This window comes from Rhinolophus sinicus, linkage group LG03 (assembly GCF_036562045.2).
Source record: "Rhinolophus sinicus isolate RSC01 linkage group LG03, ASM3656204v1, whole genome shotgun sequence".
Lineage (NCBI taxonomy): Eukaryota > Metazoa > Chordata > Mammalia > Chiroptera > Rhinolophidae > Rhinolophus > Rhinolophus sinicus.
In genome coordinates, this window is record NC_133753.1 from 40,962,244 (window position 1) to 40,984,094 (window position 21,851).

General features: G+C 39.3%; 1 protein-coding gene across 1 annotated transcript in view; it reads right to left on the reverse strand.

The window, feature by feature from the left end:
• FRMD6 (FERM domain containing 6) overlaps nt 1–21,851 on the reverse strand; it is a 212,507-nt gene that overhangs the window by 80,386 nt on the left and 110,270 nt on the right. Inside the window, exon 3 of the mRNA XM_074327478.1 lies at nt 17,232–17,290. The gene's annotated coding sequence lies outside the window, so the exon portion shown is untranslated. The remainder of the gene's footprint in view (nt 1–17,231; nt 17,291–21,851) is intronic.

Below are 21,851 nucleotides of genomic sequence, written 5' to 3' on the forward strand. Positions count from 1 at the left end.
ACGCGGTATTTCGTAACAGAATTACTGCCACTAGTTGAGAGCCACTGATCTAGAGGGTGAACTTGACACGGAAGCTTTAGGTGCCCTGTGAGTTGGGTTGAGGGGAGGACATCATCTGGGGATGCTGGCCGAGCCTCCTGAAAGTCTGTTGAAAAAAGTTGCTGGAGGTAAGGAATCATTTGGGAACTACGGAGTGAGGTCTCTGGGCTCAGTTTCTCCATCGACTCTTCTCCTAACTTAACCTGGATCTTTTTCCTGCCCCCAAGATACCCAGTGCACATTTATGTCTTCCTGTATTATAGAAAAGTAAACAGGATAATCCCTTTATATGACAAAAGCATTTTTTGCATTAGTATAATTCCTACCTCTGGCTACAAAATTTCTAATGTGATAGAACACATCCTCTCTGTCAACAAAGGTATGGCAACATTTTTCTCAATCCAAAGTAAATGACAGTGAAGTCAAAGAAGAAAAAAGTTGGAAACACTAAAGCTTTTCACTTAAGTTAGTAAAGAATCAACTAAGATCATTCTTAAAAATAGTTATATTAATAAAGTATCAACTTTATAATTTAACCAGTTATTAGCTCTCACGATAAATAAGAATTATAATTACTTAAATAATTTGCTAAATTTTATTTTAAAGTAGTATAGTAGAATTGTATTTACTAGATTGAACAATGAGTATTTTTTAAAAAAATAGCTACTGCCAAATATATAGAAATGAACTTTGAAAGGATTGTTAGGGCTATCAAAAATTATTTGCATAAATTACATTGATTACATTCATATTAACTAAAGGCATTTTCTTATCTCTGTACTTTCATTATTCTTCATATCACTAGCATTTATAATAAAAAATATGTCTGTATTCAAATATATTCAAATTCTCATGAAAGCAAAACCCAAGAAGAATAGCTATAAAAAGCGTATCATTAAGCTCCTTTTTCAAATATTGTCTGATTTCCACTTAGACTTATTAGCTGATTTCTTTTAGATAGTAGTTTCCAAACATGTAACTATATCAGAAACATTTAAGAACTAGTGACAAGTCTGGGAATCTCAAATTAAAATAACAGAAACAAACTCTCCAAATGGTTCTGACACCCACTTGTGACCATATAAGTAGTTGCTTTGTTAATGCATATGCTAACGTAGGATATAAATGAAGAGGCCAGATTAAAGATACTTTTGAAATGTTTAATTTGAGGTTCAAAAATGCTTCCAGTACTGTAATTCTACCATTCCCTTCCAATGAATAAAAATGGAGGTGGGGGAGGACGTGGGAGGTGAGGAGGGAAATGCGTTAAGATGTGATTAGTAATCTTTTTATCACAATAAGTACATTGATGTCAGTGCATCCAATTCCAATTTACACAGGGCCGCTTATTTTTAATTTTCTGTGATATAAATGGAGTAACTAAAACTGTGATTATTAATTTGGTCAATAAGAAGCCATTCAACTGAAGATAATGCAATGGTGCCTACCAGTCTTAGTGAACAACATAATTGCATCTAGCCCTCAGACACTTCCACATCAATCTAATAGTGTATAAATGAATCACAGTTTTAATTAACATTTCTATAAATATGCTGAAGGGTGGCTCTGAGAACATGGAATATAGACTGAACAGGATATGTAAGCATCCCAATTTTACTTCTTCTCATTTCATAGCTTTGCTCTTCTGATGCTGCCCAATAAACAGCTATATATTCCATCCCCACTGCAGACCCACTCAGGGTTTTGGAAGGTGACACCTCATTGATAAATGCAAGGTTGCATGGACAGGTACTATTTTGTTCTGTGAATGACAAGTGGCATCAAAAGAGTGGTTTCGAAGAATGCAGTGCACTTAAAATAATAATGACAGCTGATTGTTGATCATTTAGTTTTAGGTACTGTACCATGTGATTTAAGTTTATTATCTTTTTTTATGCTTATATCAAATGTTTTTTTTAAAAATTAGTTTCAGGTCTACAAAGCAATGTAATAGACATTTACACCCCTCACAAAGTGATAACCTCACTCCCCCAATCTACTACCCATCTGACATCGTATATAGCTGTTACAATTCCACTGACTCTACTCCCTATGCTGTACTCTACATCCTGTGATTATATATATATATATATATATATATATATATATATATATATATATATATATAAAATTATAGCTGATATTCAATATTATTCAGCCTCAGCTTCAGGTGTACAGTGCAGTGGTCAGGCATCTACACCATCCATGAAGTGGTCTCCCTAATCAGACAAGTGCCCATCTGACACCCTATAAAATCTTTACAACATTATTGATTATATTGCCCAAACTATATTTCATATCCCCGTGACAAAATTGTGCCTACTAATATGTACTTTCTAATCCCTTTACCTTCTCCCCCACTCCCACCCCCCAATCTAGTAACCATCAGTTTTTTCTCTATATCTCTGAGACTATTTCTGTTTAGTTTGCTCATTTATTCTGTTCTTTAGATTCCACATATAAGTGAGAGCATATGGTATTTGTCTTTCACCATCTGACTTATTTCACTTAGCATAATATTCTCTGGCTTATTATCTTATTTAATCATAATAGCCACCCTATGAGATAGGTACCATCATAATTCCTATTTTACAAATAAAGAAACCAGGGCACAGATAACTTAGCCAAATTTAAATAGCCCACTAATACTGGAGTTTCTAAATAGTACCCCTTTTTCACCTCAGATCATTCCTCTCCTGGTGCAGAATCAGGACATAGAAACAACTACGGTGACCCTTACACAACATGGGTGTTGGCAGCCAACACTCTGGCAGTTGACAATCCAAGCATAACTTTAGACTCCCCAGCAACTTTACTACCTTAACAGACTTGAGCATCCATGGTGTTTGGTATCTGCGGGGTTACCTGGAACCAACCCCCTGTGGATAATGAGGGAAGACTGTATATGAAATGGTGTAGAACAATGCATACTGTACTCCACGACCCATGGGAAATGTGCGCTGTACCTTGTAACAGTGAGAGAACTTCCAGGGTCACATCCCACATTCTGGCATTTCCCCTCTAGATTTTATCTTTAAATTGGACCTTACAGATACTAAAAGGTAGTTGAACAGCACTTTCACAGTTTTGAAACCACAGGCATTATCTCTTTTGCCTCAAAAACAGTACAGGGACTTCCTGAACCGTCTTCGACATAAGGCAGCATTTCACATGGCTCCTTCTTTATAGTTGCCCTGAAAGGTCCGACAGTACACAGCCGGACGGAAACACAGTCAACATTGGGAAAATGTGATGATTTAACCAAAGCAACTTAGCTAATGGCAGAGTGAAACAGAACGCTAGAGAAGAAGTGGTCGGGAACAGTCAGGCAAAGCCTTCCTCACTTCCTCTGCAAATGTGAACATTAAGTGGGTCAGAATAAAGAGCTAGGTACACACCAAATGAGTACTTTCATTGTGTTCTTTAGCAGGGAAAAAATGTTTTTCTAGAACACAGATATTTGGGAAAGATCAGTGGTTAGCTGCTTTACGGATTCGTTAGTATGTGCCAGGCTCTCTTTTAAGTGCCTGGCAAGTATTTTTTTCGTTTAATTCTTGTGCTTCCCACAAATGTATGAAGTAGGTACCAGTAGCATTCTTTCTTTCTTTCTTTTTGTAATCAATTAAAAAAGATAAGGTAGCTAAGTCATAGAGAAGTCCCTTGACCTAAGATGCCTTCCCCCCCCAACTTTGTAATGAGATATAATTGATATATAACATTGTGTACGTTTAAGGTATACAGTGTGACGCTTTGAGACATGTATATATTATGAAATGATTACAATAAGATTAGTTAACACATCTATCCCCATGTAAATTCTAAAGCCAGGATTCAAACCCAAACAATGTGACTAGAGAATATGTTCTCAACAGCTAAATGCAATGCCTTGTGATAAAATTTACTTGAAATACTGAAATCAGAGCATTTAAAAATTTTTTCTAAATAAACTTGTTTAAAAGTTGAACAACCGAGAGCTTTGAATTGTATGCCAAAGATTCTGCTTGCCAGTATGCGAGTCCACACAGAGGGCCATACCAGACGGCCTGCTGAATCCTGGGAAAGACCTGCAGCTTCACACCAAACACTGGTCAGGAGCCTCCAGGAGAAGAAGAATCGGAAACTTGACTCAGAATTTTAGTGCTGGGAGAAGACTTATAATTTAATCTCATCTTTTCGTTTTCTAAATGAGAAAACTGAATTGAAATTCAGAGACATTGACTTTACCAGGTTATACAAAGCTAATTATTACTGCCCAGGCTTTCTGTCCTCATTCTTTCAGTTACACAAAGCTGCCTCCAAATTTGTGAGAATTTCCATTTCCTTTTCCAGTGTTTTAAGAAATGTCAACAGCTGATATCCATGTATTTAAGTAAATTTATCTAAATTTATTTTGCCTCTATTGTAGACATTGGTAAATGAAAATGTGTTTAGATTTTCTAAGAGTATTTGAATTTCATGAGTTTCACATTTCCTACAAAAGGAACAGACTCCACAACTTAATTTTCATGGGCTAAGAGCTCTGACTGAAGCCTTTACCTTGATGAATAATTGGTTTTGAGACTAGAGAATAGAGATAATTCAGAGATATGCTAAGCATTCACTCATTTACTTAAATGGATAGATATAGATATAGATATAGATATATGTATATTGCATGCCTGTTGTGTTTTAGGCACCATACTAGGTATAGGTCATCCCTATAATTACAGCATACTTCTTTTCCATTAGGAATAATTTCCCTCTTTTCTCCTAGCAAAGGACCTGATATATTCTTAAATTCAGTTGATGTCTCCCAAGGTATATTAGGAGTACTTACTACTTATGGTATGCCACATGATTTTAGATGGTATCAGACCAGAATTTTTTCAAAATGTTATATGTTTATTTCAATGTATTTTAGAAAGAAAAAAAACACAGCTCACAAACCCGTATGTAACAGGTATTATGGCTTACAACATGGCTAATCATGCTGGTGATCCACTTTACGTATGTAGACCAAGTGAGCTACAGGCATGATGCTCGGGCATGTTCTGTGAACTTCATTTCGTTATTATACAAGTTGATGTCGTTCTATTAATGAAGAATGCCCCTTTCACATGAAACTACCATTAACCAGTGAATGCCTCAGTCAGGCTGGATTTTAGAAGACAATTCAGAATTGGAATGGGTCATAGATATTCCTTTTTCAATATATTTCTATCTTCTATGTGTTTACTTGTCTGGGTCCTTATTGGAGGTATCAGAAAGGCAGAATATAGGTGAGATGGAAAGAGCTACCCGGGTATGTGAACTTTCGATAGGCAAGAAACTATACTCCTACAGCAACTGCAAATGTTCTGTGCCATCTTTCCCCATAATGTTTTACAAAATATTCCTGTTACTAAATGTTTTTCTTTTCAAGCAGCTTGGGAAATACCCCATACAGCATCCCCACTCTTAGAGGCTCATAATGCACATTTAATACATTACATGCTCTTTGGTGTTGCACATATTTCACTCAGTGTTTCCCGAACTTATGGAGTTGGGTTTTTCCCCCACCACAAATCACCTATTAACATCTCTTAGAACAGAATTTCGGAAGTTCATTGATTTATGCTACTATTATTACTGATGTTAGTTGGTATACCAATAAGAAAATACCTTGTAAATCCGGCAAATACCTTATAATCACTTTCGCTGTTTTTTTTCTCACTCTTAGATCCTGTGGTATAAAACTGGTATTTTTATTCCCAAAGACAAATGCTATTAAGTACATGATATGAGCTGAGTACCAAGCTACTGCCAGAGTCAGGATTTAATTTAAAGCCCTAAAATTTGAAGATTTAATTGGTGAGAATCCAAATAATCCCCAATTACCAAAATTTGTGTTGGCTGTTGTTAGAGAAAAAAATAATTTCACAGTATATTATTCAGTTTTCATCATCTATCCCTCGTCCCTCTTACCATGTTCCCAACCTCATCATAAACAACCCCTAACTCGATGCCCTAAGGAATAGAAGAACTAGAGGGAAACTAGACATCCTAAACATGAGCTACCACTTTTTCTTTCATGATGACCATATAAACATTTATGGAAAAAATGAGGTAAGAGACACATAAATCAAATATTCTTTAAGGCAGAGATTAAGGAGGCCTCCATTGTGGAATCTAAAGGTGTTTCTTTGAGACACTTCCTCCAAATGCCCTGTAACTCCTTCTAAATGTCCTACTCCATCTACGCATATGTTCTGCTGTGACCGCCACCACACAGGGATGCCAGGTGGTGGTGGGTGAATGACATTAGTAAAGGTTCCGCTTACCCAAGGGAAGCAGAATGATTACTCTAAAAATGTACCAGTTTAATTCTGGAAGTTCTGTTTCTCACCCTTGGTGGTAAAAATGTCTCTGGATTTTTGCTGCACTCTCTGGGTGAGTGCTCAGAATGAACAATCTTTCCTCAGCTGGGAGAAAACCAAAATGCTTTTTCAATTAAGGGGGAATAAAACTCCCTATTCCTCCTAATTTTGCCAGTTTGACTCTTAGTCCCCAGGGTTCGAATTTTGTATATGCACATGGCACCAAAGTGTGGAAATAATAGAAGTCGTGTACCACAAGATAGCTGTTGGCAGTATAATTTAGGTATAATAATTGGCCATTATAAAAATCTCATTGTTATATTTTCTCATTAGTGAACATTTACATTAACTTTTATCCCCTTGTTCATTAGAATTGTCCTCCTTTGTTTATTTCTTCTCAGTTGGCGTAGTGAAATAAAATTGGCTTGGAACTAGATGAGCTGGGCTTGAATCCCAGCTTCACTTACTGTGTGGCCTTATGCAACTTCCCTAACCTGTCTGAGCCTTCACATCTTCACCTGTGATATGGTGATTGTAAAATTATCTCAAGGATTATGAGAATTTCATATGAAAATGCTTATCTCATCCCCAGCATGAGGGCAGTTGACAAATGGTGGGTTCATTGCAGTCCTCTCCTCTGCCTGTATCACTTATCACTCAATCCCATCATTTTGGGGAAGAAGATCAAGAATAAATGACCTCCCTGAATTTATTTGTTTGCTTTTTTTTTTTTTTTTTTTTTTTTAAAAATAACACCTGAGCCATGATAGGCGTATCATTAAAGGGATCTGCTTCAGTTTGCTGGAGCAGAGGAAGGAGCTGGCCAGTTGGCTGGAGGGAAAAGACTACTAGTTAGTACCAAGCCTCTACCCCTGCCCACATCAAGTGCTAGTTTTTTTGTTTGGTTTGGTTTACTTATTCTAATTGGCCAAACAAGTAACAACAGCTAAGCATTCCTTTTCTATGTATACAGATATCAAAGGGCCAGTTTCAAGTTGATAAGTGGATCCTTCTGAATAGATATAATTAAAAAGACAGACAATAGTAAGTGTTGGGGAAAATGTGGAGACACTCTAACCATCTTACATTGCTGGTGGGAATGTAAGATATTTTTCACTTTGAAAAATAATTTGGTAGTTTCTTAAGAAGTTAAACCTACCATCCCAACCAGCAATTTTGTTCTTAGGAATCTACCCAAGAGAAAGGAAAAAATATACCCACACAAAGACATATGTGAATATTCATAGCAGCATTATTTATAATAGCCAAAAGATTAGAAATAATTCAGACATCTATCAGTTGGTGCATGGACAATGAAATACTACTCAGCAATAAAAAGGAACAAATTACTGATACAAACTTCATAGATGAAATTCAGACACATTATGCTAAGTGAAAGTAGCCAGATGCAAAAGGCATATTCTATGATTCCATTCAAAGGTACAGAAAAGGCAAATCTATAAGAGCTAGAAAGCATATTGGTGAGTACTTGGGACTGTGGGTAGGATTGGGGATTCACTAAAAACAAGCATAAGAGATCTTCGTGGTGTGTTGGAAATGTTCTGAAACTGGACTGTGGTAATGATTACACAACTCTATACATTTATTTAAAAGTCATTAAACTGTACATTCCAATGGATAGATTTTATGGTATGTCAATTATGCCTCAACAAAGTTCTTTAAAAAGCATGCTTATTGTTATATAATTCATAAGATGACTTCCACATCAAAAGCAGTATTCAGAGGTTGTGGAGGATATCACAATGAGACTGTATTCCTGGGACTATCTGGCTTTCAGCTCAAATATTCATTCTTCTGTGGCTCTGACAATCAACAACCCCAGTGCTCCACGTTTTCAGTTGCGTAAGTCATGGAATAGTGAGCGAAGGGGAGAAGCTGGATTGGATGATGGCAGCCACGGAGGGCGCAGAAAGAAGATGAGCAGCCAGAAACTACTTCTGTTCATCACTGTCAGAAATGGAGATATCAAGGACACTTGTATGACCTGACCTTTTGAGAACGAGGACCCAATATGTCTTTGCTGCCATTTCCTGTCTTGGTCCAGTCTCCCTTTGCCCCACCCTTTCCCACTCCTGCTTTTTCTTGATTTCCAAGCTCCTCTGGGCTGTGCTTAGTCCCTCAGTATCTGTGCATGAGGGTGTTCGATCTGACTAGATCTTCTTCTGAAGTATCTTCACCCCTGTATGCAACAGTTCAAACTAAGAAAACCCTATCTTTCAATCATTATTTTTCAGTTACTTATAAAGCTTCCTTCTAAGTCTCATTCACAAATATATACCTAAGAAGTTAAGATTATTAATGTGCAATTTACATTACTGAAGAAAATGAATGTGGGTGAAAATCTCAAAGAACAGGAAAAGTTGACTACTTCGCGACTTGATCATTTAATAATTCTCCCTTTCACTGCATCCAGTCCCAGTATTTCAGAGTAAAATTATCAAAAGGGAGGGAGCACTGTTATGTGGCACATAAATGTGATACACTCCTAATACTGGTGGTTGCAATTCTACAAGCAGATAAAAGTAATCAGAAATTCTGTGAATCAACTAAATATCAGATAATTTGGCAGGCAGTGCTTATTTAAAATGAAAGCCTATTTAAAATCTTCTTAAAACTGAAAATGCTCTCCCAAACCTATCTGCCAGTTAAATAATTTGGATTTTGAATTATATGGATTTTTTTCCTGTAAGAAGCTTATGGTACTTTACTATAGCTTATAGTAAATGGCTAATAATTGTTGCGTTCTTGTGATATTCCAGGTACTTTATTTAATCTTCACAATGACCCTATGAGATAGGAACACTACCCCCATTTTACAAATGAGAAAAGTAAGACATAATGAAGTTCTCCGCTCAGTGTGACAGTTGATAAGTCGTACAGCCAGGATTTAAGCCCAAGTCCTCCTGACTCCAAAGCCAGTATCTTCAATCACTATACTATACATCTATTTAGACCTCAATGATAAATGGGGAAACCACAAGAGGACAAGGGCATATCACTCATTCAAGAATAGGTAACCAGTTGGTCCTTTGTAGACATCTGTCCTTGGCCACATGGACCTTCTCTTCAGTGCTTTATAAAATAAGTTGCTCACCAGGTTATTATTATAAGACTGTTGAAGAGAACTCTCTTCTTTTATAGGGTATTTACTTGGATTCTAGTTATAAGTTTTCCCAACAGCCAGAATATTTCAGACTCTTCATTTGCTGGAAATATGCTCTAAAACCTTTCATTATGAAGATGTGGCTGATGCTATATTCACTGTGCAGAAAATCTCAGGCCTCCCCCTGATGACGATAAGTAAAGAAAATGTCACACAGACAAGCCTGTGACATACTGTAACCTTTCCCATTTTCCATCTAGATTCCTCTGATCACAAGTTCTAATAATGTTACTCAACAATTTTATTTTACTTCAATAAGAGAAATCTCAAAACCATTTAATCTGTTTGACAATCTAATACAAAATAACCATTTTCCAGGTCTTGGTACATAACCAATAACAACTTCCATTTATTGAGAACCCACTGTAGAGAAAGCACTGTACTTGGTGTTTCACATTTATTATTTCTAGTTCTGATAACTTGGCAAGTGAGGGCTCTTTATTTCTATTTACCAAAAACCAAAAACCAAAAATGGAGCCAAGGGAGATTAGAAAATTCTGTCTGACTCAAAATGCATGTGCTTTCCCTCCTGCTATCTTGCTCTTCATCAAACCTTGGAGTACCACCAAGAATTAGATGATTTTTTTGGCCGCTTGAGCAAACATTCATCAGTTGCCTCTTCAGTGCCTAATATGAACCTGGGATATCACAACTCTCCAGAATAAGACACAGACCTTGTTCTGTGGTTTACAGGAGCTCAAAATTCAGGAAAGAGAAAAAGAGAATAGAATTAAGTTCTAAGAACAACTCAGACAGTGCTAGGGGAATGCAGAGAAGGACACACTTATGAGCTGACAAGAACCGGGGAAGCCTCCTCAAATGAAGTGAGGCCTGGGTGGATCTGATTGGTAAGCAGAGAAGAGAGGGAGAGCATTCTACAAAGACCTGAAACTAAGAATGAGCATGTTACATCGAAAACCAGTGGGACACCCACCTAATGAGTGTGGTGGGGTCTGTTCTAGGAAGCAAAAAATTTTTAATGTTATAGTGATTTATCCTATGGTAGCTCACCGTGACACTAAATAAATTACATTCTAGTCAGGGTCCAGGGAATAGCTATCCAGGTACTGCTTCTAGTCATGGGTACAAATATGTCTATTTTTTGCTATCATTAAGCAACAAAAAGGGCGGGGGAGGGATCCCCCAAAGGCAATGGGACAAATGTAGGATTAGAAGTCAGAATTTCTGGGTCCTCTTTTCAGTTTCAGTCATTTATTCTCTGAAATGGCGACAGTAGAAATTATCGAAGCTCTTCTGAATTCGTTTCTGTTAAACAGGAAAAATGTATCACCATACCCACACTAACACACACACACACATCCATCCCATTCCAAATATGCAAATTGTTGGATGTATGACACCAAGTGTTCACAATACTGACTAGGGTGATGACAGTGTCCCCAAAGCGCCATTTCACTCCCTTCCAGCTCATACTATGCTGGAGACAGGGTGGGCAGTAAATGTCATTGTTTTAAAGTTAGGACAATATTGGCGTCTTTTAATATAACAGGAGAGAGAGTGTTAGAGAGAGGCAACTGTCTTTATAGTTTTCAAGCATAGTTTCAGTATAATTTTTAAATTATCATTTCAATTTTCCTGCAACCTGGACAACTTGAAATTTTTCCAATGTGTTTAATTACTCAGTTTTTAATTTGTGCAAGATGGGGTGAAAGAAAAGAGGCAACAGTAGTCCTGACTCCTAGTCCTAGCAATTATTTCAGTGAGTTTTAAGAAGGCAAGTTAGCCTTCCAAATTTTCCCATGCTCCCTTAGCTCTAATTTGGACTTAAAAAATTAATTTTCCTAACTTACTAAGCATAAAAGATTTAGCTATCTTCGTGCTACAGTTTACAAGGGCAAATGAAAAACACTGCTCTGGGCTTCCAGGGCTGGACTGAAGCAGCAACGGCCATGCTTCCAGAGGTCCCCAGAGCAAGGGGACCTATAGTCCACATGGCATAACACACCCACATGCCCTAGCCCTACAAATTTCATCTTGCTTTCAGGAAGGTAGCAATATTAAAAGCCAGGAATGAAAGAGGCTGAGGGGGAAGGATCAGAAATTGGAGAGTCCAATTTACCCTTCTGTATATTACTCAAGCTCTCCCAGACCCTGAAATTTTTCTTATCTGAATCTGACTAGTATTACCCATATGGTGCTCCCACTGAGGGATATGGTTTCTAAGTTGGCTAACACCAGAATAAGGTTCACAGGAAATTATTTGAACCTATTTCCAGGACCACTAAGTTCTTTCCTTATAAGTACTCTACTCTGCCTTTTTGCTTTCATTCATTTGTTCACTTATTCAGCATTTATTGAAAGTCTACACAACCATAGTAAATATAGTTCTTATGCTCAGATTGCTCACAGTGGGGGAGGATAGTGGATCAAACTGAATAGCAAGAGTAGAGTACGGGGATGAGAGGAACTAAGTGCTAATAGTGACGGACGGAGGGCAGCAACGGTCAGGAGGTCTTCTGGGAAACGGGTAGCTGGGGAACCTTTGAAGGGTGACAAGCAGCAATCAGGGTGGGGAAGATATAAAGAGGCATTCTCATCAGAGAAGCAGCATGTCCAGAAGCATGAGGAAACGTGTTACCTATACAGAAATATGAAAGGTGAAGAGCTGAAAGAGCGTGGAGTGATTTGCAGATTACAACCAGGGCTCTAGTTTTCACAATCTAAAGAATTCGAGTTTTTGGAAATCAGGAGCCCATTCAAAAGGACATTCGCTTGATTGGCAGTCATGAAACATGATGGCAGACTGGCGAAAAATGTGTAACTCCTTGAGGCAGAGATTCTGCAATGTGTGGAGCTGGTGATAAAACAAAAGCATCTCATTTCATTTCCTTCTTTCTTTTTTTTGAAAGTTTTTATGTGAAATGGATTTTTTTAAACTTTTATTTAAGGAGGGCGCAGCTCACAGTGGCCATGTAGGGATTGAACCGCCAACCCTGGTGTTATCAGTCCCACGGCTCTAACCAACTGAGCTAACCAGCCATGCCCCTCATTTCATTACTTGAAATATGATCAGTAATTCTACCAAGACTATTTTCATGTTGTTTTGTTTTAACAATCACCTATTCTTTCCTCACATTCCATGCACCTAAGGTGTTGCTTTCACATGTGTGTAGAGAGAGGTCAGCTGATTTTAAAATTTTGAGGAGCAGGTATTATTTCTTTACATTGTACAGCCAAGAAAACCGAAGTTCAAATGGCAAAGCCACAAAATGAGTCAGTGCAGAGAAAAGATTAGGTTGAAGGACTCCTGAAGCTCGCTTTGGATGAATGTTCAGGGCACCGTAATTAGGAGCGGATACCCTGGAAGCTGAGCAGAGTGTGTGTGAGCTGGGGGGGGGGGGGGGGGTTGGGCAGCAGCAGAAGCTGGCTCAGGAATTGGCTCAGAGTGAAGCTCTAGGGCAGGAAATACCTCTGCCACTAGAAACTAGAAAAGGACCTGAAGCTCACTCACACACACTAAATCCTTTTCTCCTATTTTTCTTCCTAAAACCAAGGACTAGGAGTCAGGATTACTGCTGCCGCTTTTCTTTCACCTGTCACCCCCCAGGTCCAGCCCAGAGATGGACTTTCTTCTCTAGCGCTGCCCTTAGAGATCATTTTATCTAATTTCATTTGTATAAGTGTGGTGGGGGTAAAAAATAACCTGATCTGCACCCCATTAGGAGGTTGATCCCTCGTTCTCTCCCCAGACTGCCCACCTAAGCAGGTGGCTTTAGTACAAGGTGTGGAATCTGAGGATTACACAATTTGGGTGGGGGTTAGAGGGTGAGGAGAGGGATGCTCTTTAAAAAAATTAGAATAAAAAATTATGTATGCAAAATTAAGTCCAAAAAACTGCTATCACGAACAGAAAAAAAAATTAAGTACAAAAGGGAATAATTATTTAGGAAAGAAATCACAACGGGTAACCTAAGACTTGGAGATCTGGGACTTTTCCTATAATATTTTCAGGGGAGTTACCAGTGATCCTCACATAGAAATGCTTTGTGGCTTTTGCTTCATACCTGCAACATCCCTTCCCCTGAGTCCCGGCCACTCCCAGCGCCACAGGGACCCGGGCAGGGAGGGGTGTGAAGCGTATGCTTCACTGGCTTCATGGTTTACCCACACGAGGTTCGGCTGAGGAAGGCTGCTGGAGAATGACTTGGATACACTTCCTTGTTTGCAAGAAACTCACAGGTTATGCCTGTTCTTCTTGTTTAAATTTTAATAATCCCCTTTTCATTCTGGGGGAAAAAAAAAAAGCAATCCTGTTTTGTGTAGTAAGTTATGTGGTCACCCTATCTATATTGCTGACCTCTGTGACCACATAAGCCGGGCCCAAGTGGAAGGCTTTCAGGTTTAACTTTAGCATCTTCATTGCCTTTCTGCCTCAGCTGGACCTGGCAGAACCTCTGTTTCCCCATCTTAGAGTGGGGAGGTAGTCACACTGACCTACTTAGAGTGGCTTGCAAGGAAGGTTCTTGCTGTGTGTTTTTCTATCTTCTGAAAAGTCATTATTTTGGTGTGTAAGCCTTCTTTCATTTAGAGATCCAAGAATCAGTAATTAATCCAGTAGATTAAATCCTCTTTGTTAAGCTTTCATGAAGACCCACCCATCTTCTTAAACAACCTGCAGGGTGGAGCAGCAGGGCATTCTGGGTGCCTGTCCATTGAACAAAACACTGCATCTGAATGTGCTGTGGAACCAAGAAGTGTTGTCAGGCAATAGCTCGGCCGTGGAGGGTCACACTGTATCACCTCATCACTATTAGAGAAAGACAAGCAGGAAAGTGAGGAGGAAAAGCTCCACCCCCACGTGAAGCTGGTTTGCACGGCTGGACCAGCAAAAACAAGGCAGCTCCGTTGTGGGCAGGCTACCGGATCCAACACACCACTTCAGAGCCTTTGAGTCATACGTCAAGCACAAATAACCAGGCTTATTTTTCATGCCAAAGTCACATGCAATGTCAAGGCAACATCAAAACGTTAAGGTTTAAAAGGCAGTTTCCTCTGAGTGCTGATTTGGGCACATAAACAGTGGCGTGGTTGAATGCCACTCTGTGTTTAACGTAATTATACTCCAGCCCTGGAATGTGGTGATGTGAAAGCCCCATTACAGCAAACAAAGTTGATTCCATCAGCAAACTCTGGCAAGTCAGCTTCTCCCTGAATTTACTACTTCATACTTGGGAACTGTCTCTGGGAAAGTCAGAACTTGAGGACAAGTGTGGGTGTACTGGCCAGCTCTCTAAGGCTGGTGTCAGCTTGCAACCAGCAATATGTCTGGAAGATGGCTTGGGGACCTTGGCCCATAGCAACTGTGGTCACTCATATTCAGTGGGAACCCTTGGAAAACAGTGGAGTCCTATGGAAGCGGAAGTGGCCTGGGTCTGTGCATTACCCAGTGCTGCTGGGGCTGGACCGCCACTCTTCAGCAAGCCAGAGAAATCCAGCCAGAACAAGGCTGGTGGAGCGGGTAAGGCTGCCTGGGAAGGGTGACATCCATCCCTGGGAGGGAAGAGATGATGACTCTCAGCTGCAGGTTCCAGAAGTCATGCTTTAATGGGTCCAGGCAAATGTCTGAGTGGTGTAGTCTAATTTCCTCCTGAACAGAAGGACACAGGGGCTCGTTTATCTATTTCCAACTTTGGAATCATACCTTTCTCAGGGAAAAAGACCTAGTAATCACCCCTCTGCCCTAAGTCCTGGCACCCAAAAGTTCCATGTGCCAAATCAGTGGAACTTTTTTGTGTCCAGGGAGAATTATTTTCCTTTATCCTTGCAGAACTTCCCTCTCATAAGTTATTGCTGGCAACTCTATTCGTGCTAATTAGCTGTCCTTCTTAAGTTTATTTCATCTAGTTGTAAATTTTAGAGGAGACATTCCCAGGCCTACTTAAAAGTAGAATTTACAGAACAAGTTGAGTGGAAATCAAGATTGGATGACCTCCACAGAGCAAGTCAAGCCAATTCCCATGGGGTTTGAGCACAGCATTCCCAGAGAGGCAAGTCTAAGCCAATGACAGACCAGAAGACGTCTCATGGAGACCATTCAGTTCAGTCACTTCATTTTACAAACAAGGGACCTGGGGCTCATAAAGGTAAATGAACTTGCCTTATCACACAGCTATTTACTGGTCACCTCTAAAAGTGAAAAGGGTTTGGGTGACACTCTTTCCTACAGGGGAAATCCCTGTTTGTCTTCAGGACAACTTGCATATAGTTGTCATATACAAAGGCCTTGTCTAGTTTTCTCAAGTTCATTTTTCTTTTTACCTTCTAACTTTTTTTCCATGGAGTCACATTATATCCCTAAAGAAAACACATGGAATCCAGCTGTTGAGATATTTCAGATATTCCAAAAAGTATACAAAGCAGCTGACGTAAATTTGGTAGGTGCAGTGGACCAGCTGTTGGAAAGTATGAAGCTCCCCAAACATCTGGACTGATCTGTGTCATAGGTTCCAGTCATAAACTGTCCATTAGCTGTAAACCTTTATGTTGTGAGTCTGGGATATTCTCTGATCCCCCATTTGTCTCTGGCACTTTAAGAGTACTTAGGGAAGGTTCTGTGGGGTGGTGATGGTCGGGAGGATAGTTTCATGGGGCATTTGGGAAGAAGTCTTTCTTGTCATATTTATAACAACTCTTCCAAATGGTATTTTTTTCTTTATGTATTGGCCTCAGATTCATTAGAAGTGAAAGTCAGGGTTATCTTTTCTTTCTCCTTGCGTGTCTCCCTCTCTTATTCTTTCCTTCCTTCCTTTCTCCGTTACCCTCCCCTCTTCTCTGCCCTTCTTGTTCTTCTCTTCTTTTTCTCCTCCTCTACCTCCTCTTTACACATCAAAGCTCAGCTGTGCTATTTAATAAACAGTCACCTACAGTAAACGCAACTGTAGCAATTGGTCATTTGTTGAGCCCTAGCCTTCCATGCATTTATTAAAAATAAAAACGCATTATTGCCCGGCCTTCGTATACATACTGTGAATATCTGTGTTTTAACATAAGTATAAGAAGACTCTTCATTTTACAGAATCAAGACCAGGGAGTTTTACTATGCAACTTCTGTCATGAGAAATTTCTGTCTTGTGCACAGAGCTGTCATCTCGATGGTTAAGTTTAAATGATCCCCCGAAACAGTCAAGGGGGTACCAAATCACTGTATGATTGATTATATTTTTTGCTTCAGAAACAATTATTTAAAATTCTATAAACATAGGGCGTTCCAGGATCAGCTGGACTTCTTTAATTAATATAAATATATACCTGCGTCAGATGGAACTTTGTCAGTTCTTCATAAAATATACATTTATAATTGTATTATAATAATTTACTGATTGCAATGGATTAAAATTATTTGCATTTCAATTAAAAGATTTGGAAAACAAATGACAAGTAACCATCATCCCCACCAAACCTGTTCTTCCTACAGATTTCCTCATTGCTATCAGTGGCTACACCATTTCCCAGCATGTCAGGCTAGAAACCTGGGAGCCATTCTCAACAACTCACAGCCCTCACCCATCACATTCAACCCATCACCAAGTCCTGTCAATTTTTCTTCCACAATGTATTTCGACTCTGCCGGTTTTGCTTCCCATCTCCATTTGCTCCAGCCCTCCCAAGCCACCATCATTTCTGTGCTGGGCCACTCCTCAGTAGCCTCTTACCTGGTCTCTCTTCTTCCACACCTGCTTCTCTCCAATCTGTTCAAAGCAACCAGAGTGACCTGTTAAAGAAGTGAATATGAGCAAATTGTGCTAGTGTTCCAAAGTCCTTGATAGGAGTCTAGGTCTCTTGTCACTTTTCCCTTAACTCCTTAAACTCTAGCTGCTGCCTTCTTTTCTGGTGTGTAAAATGACCTGGGAGATTTCCTTCTTCTCGCCTCTACCTGCCTCCTCCCCCAGACACTGGCTCATGTCTTTTCAGCCTCAGGCAGGTCTTACCTAAATGTCAATTCTCAGAAATGTTTTGTACCCCAAATAATGTAGTTGCCATTGTTATTTTCAAACATAACCATTGGTTCTTCTCTTTCAAAACCCTCACCACGGTTGTGAATTTTTATATTTATTATAATAATCTATTATTATCATTGTATTATATAATGTCTAATTTCTGCAAAATATAAGTTCTATGAGAGCAGACACCGTGTATATCCTGGTTCAGTACAAGCATATAACACACACTTAAGAAATGTGAATACATTGATCACCACTGTAATGCAGTTGTACATTGTGTGTTTTATCTTAGTTAAGTGCATGAGTTCTAATTCCCGTAAATTTATGTACCTATTGACCGAATGATGTTTAACCTCCTTTTACAAATAGTGAAACAAGTTTAAAGAAGAAAAATAAGTTAGAAAAGGTAGTTGAAGGTCCTCAAGTTCAGAGCTGCCTAATATCTGTAAAAACAATTCTATAAAAAATAATAATAACAATGATTAACATTTACTGCTCTTAGGATGGTCAGGAGTGTTTCCAATTGTGTTAAATCATTTAGTCCCTATAACAAGCTGTGAAACAGGTAACATTACCTTCCTTTTTTAAGGACATTGGACATTAGGTAACTTGCCCATGGTCTCGCACATATACATACATTATAGTAAATTTTTTTTTTTTTTACATAATAGGTATATGTTATGTTGCTTTTCTCACTAGAATACTGTTCCACTATATTGAGCTTTATTTACCCAGTCAGATTTCCCATATTGAGGAAGACTGCCAGAGGAAGAATGACTTTTGTTTCCTCTTGGTCATCGTTCTCTTTATCTCCCTTATAACTCACTGCTCTCCTTACCTCTTCCCCTCCCTTTTCCTGTTCCCTGCTTCCCCCCTGGCTGTTCAGTAGTGAAACCTCTGACAGAGCCACTTTTCTGTCAGGCCATCATATACACCATCAGTGTTCCCACATTCCAAAGGTAGGTAAAAATGTGTGTGGAGAGCAGGGAATTCTGCCAGAACAATGATTCATTGTGTACATGCAAAATGGTTCAATAATAGGTCACTGCCTTAGCAAGAGCGAAGCTGCCCATCCCCGTGGAAAATAAGGGGGCCAGTACACAGTACTCCTATGACTTAGGAGAAGCTTCCTATGACAAATGGGAAAGCCATACCCATCATAAACCATGTCCTGGCTTTTTATTTCATGGGCATGAAAGGTGATTTTCAGAAAGGGATGGGCATGAAATGAGTTCTTGACATGTAATGTCACACATATTTATAGTAAGCATGTACAATCACCTGTAGGTTATTCAGCAATTAGTTATATACATTGTGGAGTATCTGGTCCCTTTGCTTCTCCCAGTGGTTTGTTTACTTGTTTACTTGTTTTTGGTCCATATTCCTGTTGATAAGAACCTCCCCTAGTAGAAACCTAGGAGTGTGATGCCATTGGGCTGGGCTGCTTCCTGCCTCCCTTTCTTCCAAACCCAGCCTAGACTGCATGGAAATGACCTTACGCCTCAGTTCCCTCGAGCCTGTGTAAACCCCACCACAGGACCAGTTCCACAACCAGCCTCCTTTGCTGATATAACACCACAGCTGGAGGAAAAAAACCAGTCCTTTCCGATTGGGCCTGTCATAAATTTATGATCTTAAGACTCACCTGGTCTTTCAGATTACCTCACAATTATTTTGCGTATCCTTGGCTCCTTTTTCTATTTCTCTCAGCAGTTGTTCCCAGCCTCTTTACTACATCCCTCAGCCCCCTTCCCCTAGTCTAACCTAGTCGTTTTCAACCTTGGTAACTCATTAAAGTCACTAGGACCTTTTAAAAATCCCTGTGCCTAGGCTGCCTCCCAGACCAATTCAACATCAGCTCTAAGCATCGGTGTTTTTAAAGCTCCCCCAATGATTCCAGTGTATAACTCAGGATTAGAACCACTGCTTTTAAGCAGATAACTGCACTTCCTACTTCACAGGAAATGTCAGGCGGTAAAGCACAAACAAACACCTCACGCTCCTATCCACTCACAGGCTTGGCTACACGCACCCTCACCCTGTGTCCTTCCCTCTAGTCTCAGAGGTTGAGGCATCCCTCTCTTTCAGGACAACACTTCAAACTATGTCCTTTATACTCATGGCTTCCAGGATCTCCCAAGACCTGCTGGCATCTCTGCTCTCTTCCTCCCTGCTGGATTTCCCCCTTCAGGCTCTAAGCAAGATTACAACTCTCCCGTCTTTGAGAAGTTGTCCCTGGCACTTGTCATGTCTCCAGCCTCACACCCATCCACTCTCAACTCAGTTCTTTGAATTCTGGTAACCTTCTCCCTGCATACCAAGCTTTCTTAGCTGCACGAACTCTTACTGATCTTTCACAGTTGGGCTCATTTGCTACACCCTCCATGAAAGGTTCCCAGATTCACTGGCTGGGCCAAGACTTATCTATAGCATTTAGTATATGCACTTGCAATTTTCTCTTTGTTTTTATCTCCTCTCATATTTAAACTCCTTGAAGGAAGGAACCATGTCATTTTCATCTTTATTAACATCAGCACCTAGCTTTTTGTAGGCATTCACCTGTGCTTGTTGAACTGAATTGCACAGCAACTTTCCACCTAGCGTCTTGGGCAGAACGATGTGGCCTAACTGGCTGTAGGGGAATTTCATTTAACTGGGCCACCGTGCTTTTGTTTCCATGAATAACTGCCATAGAAATTACCTGGGGCAATTGTTGGGGCATTCTTTTGGATTGCACATTATGCCACAGAATAATATCATGTTAACTTGTGTAGGATGAATTTTTAAACAATTCCAATACATGAATCCTCTCCTCAGCATTTCCACACTTTCCAAGGCCACTGCCCAACAATAATGATGATGAGTAATCAGAAGAAATAAGAATCAACAATGTGGCTTTTACTTTATATGCAGTTTTAGGAATTAAAAGTCACACCCCTGACGCTGTCTGTTTTACTTTAGAATCTAGCATCATTTCTTTGCAGAGGCAGAGCTGACCTGCAGAGAGGCCAGAATAGATTGCGCCACTACCCTGAGATTTTAGCGGCATCAGCTTACTACACTTTTTCTCTGGTTCCTTTTGTTTTCCTCTTAAACTCGCCTTTAAAAGTATAGGTTATTCCTCAGTCATACCCCAAATGCTTAGCTCCCTCAACAGAGTAGCCAAATCCCTACCCTGCCTGATTAATTAGCTGATAAATCTAAGAAACTCCTCAGCCGTATGGCCCTTCCTTCTGCCAAGTTTTGTAAAATTCATAGACTGCGTGTACTCATAAGCACAAGAAAACACCTGTGAGCAATTAACCAAATACCCTTGATTTAGAGGCCTTGAAAAATACGGGGATGGCCCTTAGACCATTGGCACAGGTCTATAATTATGTGAGACCACAACCAAATCATCCCAACGGCCAATTACAGGACAGATCATTCTTTCAAATACAACATGATGCTGCCTCTAAAAATAATTCTGCCTGAGATTCAGAAAGAAGTTATCCTTTATAACGGTGCTGCTTTAAAGCAGCAACACATAGGAGTTTGGGAAGAGAGTAGAGCCTCAGGCCATTTCTCTGAAACATGTATATAACCATGACAAGGGGAAAGAAAACCACCACAACCAATTTTTAAAATTCACTAAATGAAAAAATGTGTTTAAAATTATCTACCTGGAAAATGTTGCTTGTTTATAACTCTTTGTTTCTGTCTGGCCCAGAAACAATATCCACAGAATTAATGAACCAAGTCTGCAACCAACAGGGTGTCCCATGAGAATGTAAAAATCCATTTCTTAGAGTAGACAGTCCATTGTAGAATTACAAAACAAAAAACTTTTAATTCTTTCTTTTATTTGCAAAAATAAATTCCTATCACTCTGCACTGCATATTATTCTACATCCCATCTGACTAGAATATTTAAAATTAAACCTCACAATATTGAAGAAAGCCATCTGTTTTCAGAGTCAGTCTCAAAAAACCCAAAGACCCAAAAAACAAGAGTTCTTACTTAACCAAATGTAAATATGCTTCAGGAGCTATGAGCATCCCCAGAAAATTCTCGAAAAATTTTGTGTTTATGCATATTTTTCAGGGCAGGGGAGTGGGAGGTGTGTATAGCTTCATGGTCTAATGCAGTTGCAACCGCTGCACGTGGCTACTGAGCACTTGATACATTGTGGCCCTGATGAGGTGTGCTACAGGTGCAAAATTCCCACTTCATTTTAAAGACTTTCAGTGATAAAAATAATTTTAAAATCTCATTAATAATTATTATATTGTCTAATATTGAAACTATAGTATTTTATATGCATTAGATAAAATAAATTATTAAAGTTAATC